The sequence below is a fragment of the Mus caroli genome, chromosome 6 (assembly GCF_900094665.2).
Source record: "Mus caroli chromosome 6, CAROLI_EIJ_v1.1, whole genome shotgun sequence".
NCBI classification, from domain to species: Eukaryota; Metazoa; Chordata; class Mammalia; order Rodentia; family Muridae; genus Mus; species Mus caroli.
This window is the reverse complement of record NC_034575.1, coordinates 51,624,202-51,626,456: the sequence shown is the minus strand read 5'-3', so window position 1 is coordinate 51,626,456 and position 2,255 is coordinate 51,624,202. Positions and strand designations below refer to the sequence as shown.

At 40.4% G+C, this 2,255-nt stretch overlaps 1 pseudogene; it reads right to left on the bottom strand.

Moving 5' to 3' along the window:
- Nucleotides 1-898: 898 nt before the first annotated feature.
- Nucleotides 899-1,800, bottom strand: LOC110296768 (annotated as a pseudogene).
- Between the last annotated feature and the right edge of the window lie 455 nt (nucleotides 1,801-2,255).

The following is a 2,255-nucleotide window of genomic DNA, read 5'->3' as shown; positions in this document are numbered from 1 at the left end:
GTTAGGGGGCATATTCAGAAAGAGATGGAGACCTGAGATTGGGAAGGCACTGACAATTAATGGTGGGGTCCTTATCAGTGTCTCACAGCACTGGGGATGTGGAACACTTGGAGGCTGGCCCCTGTGGCCAGCAAGAACCCCAGTGGAGCCATCAGGACACCAACCTAACCCAAAACTTTAGACCCCAAATTTATTCCATCTATAAGAAATACAGGGGTGATGGATGAAGCAGAAACTGAGGGAATAGCCAGCCAATAAATAGACCAACTTGATACCCATCCCATAGGCAAGCACCAAACTCTGACACTATTAATAGTACTCTGTTATGCTTGGAACAGGAATATAGCATGGGTTTCCACTAAGAGGCTTTACCCAGCAGCTGACTCAGACAGATGCAGGTACCTACATCCAAACTGTGGATGGAGCTTGGGAACAGTTATAGAAGAATAGGAGAAAGGATTGCTGCTCCAGAAGGGATAAGAACTCCACAGGAAGACCAACAGAGTCAACTAACCTGGACCATTGAGTCTTGCAGAAACTGAGCTTCCTACCAAAGAATGTACTTGGGCTGCATGTAGGCCTCCCCACACATATGTAACAGATGTACAGCTTGAACTTCATATGGGTACCAAAGAATTAGAGTGGCTGCTATCCCAAAAGTTGTTGCCTATATGGGGAAATGCTGTTCTATCTGGGCTACCTCTCTTGCCTCAGTTGGAATGGAATCCCTTAACCTCACAGAAACTTGAAGTGCAAGTATTGGGTGATGCCTGGAGGGTACCCTCTCAGAGGAGAAGGGGAAACAGGTGTGGGGGAAGTATTATGGCAGGGGGTAACTGGAGAGGGGCACTGAGTCAGATGTAAAGTGAATATGTAAAAAACAAAAACAAAATAAACACTAGTGGCATTTTGACTGCAAGGTTTTCAACACATTGATTACTCTCTTATCTGAACTTATTTGTAACAAAGGAGTTATTATAGGATAGGCATTCATCAAAAACTTCTGAACAGTCAGGATGACTGGATCATACGTCCATAACGTGACTGAGGTGGATGAGAGGATGAAGTCCACCCAGTACATGACCACAAAGAAAACTACTAGCAGCAAGATGGTCTGTGTGGCCCTTTTCTCAGGAGACTCTCTCAGATGGTTGATGCTATGAAATGCTTGCATTGCCTCTGATGTCTGAACAAGATAATCACCATGTATATACTTGTGATCAGCATAACTCCTACAAGAAACACATCTCTGATGGTTGTCACTGTTACAACCATTCCCCTGATGATGTAGTTCATTGGCAAGATTGAGCAGGACTTAGTGATCTTCATCTGCTTGGTCTCACTCACATTGGTAAAACCACCAGTATAGAAGATCAGGATACTACTAAGAGAAAAATTGAAAGACCAAATATAAAAGAAAGAAGCATTGACCATGTGTTTTCTTAGTTTATGTTTAAATTTTGCCAGCATAGAGGTACTCGGACTGATTGTGACAGCCTGGATCACACTCAAGAGGCAGGTGGTGCTGATAGAGAGGCCTCTCATCACCCTGTTTGTGTATAAAGTTGCCTTACATTTGATGTCATTCTCAACATTCAGTGACTCAAATATGTCTGTAAGCATGACGTTTCCTCCAGTGAGGATCATCAATATGTGAACGAAGGTCAGTTGACAGGAGATCAGGTCAATGAGCTTAGGTCTGTGACCTAGGATTATGAAAATATAAAAAACTAGAAGAAACATATTGGCTAGGAATCCAAGCCCAGCTTGAAAATAAAGTACATTCTCTAATGAGAACATAAGTGGAAAGTGTATTCATCTTAAGAGCATAGGGGAATCATATTCTTATTCCTGAAAAAAAAATAACAATACATGAAACTTGTGATTCACTGGACAGTATGTCTATATCATCACTCTATTTTCTATACTAACTCTTGATTAGCCTGTCTCTTTAACTTTTGGTTTTCCAGCATGTACATTATGGCCTACATGTCTAGATAATCTCCATGTATCTCCTATATAGAGAGAGTATTACAGATAATAAATGAATTCACAGTCATATCTGTACATAAAAGTTCTGTCTGATTTACCTGAGTCTTATGGCTTAAAAATAGCATACTATTGATATAATTTTCCTCATTTTATATTTTACACCTAAAACAGTACTGATGAGCACAGAATGTTAATCAGAATTGTACATCTGAACAAACATATGTCAGGATGGACAAAAATCACAAAATATATTTTAAAAAATC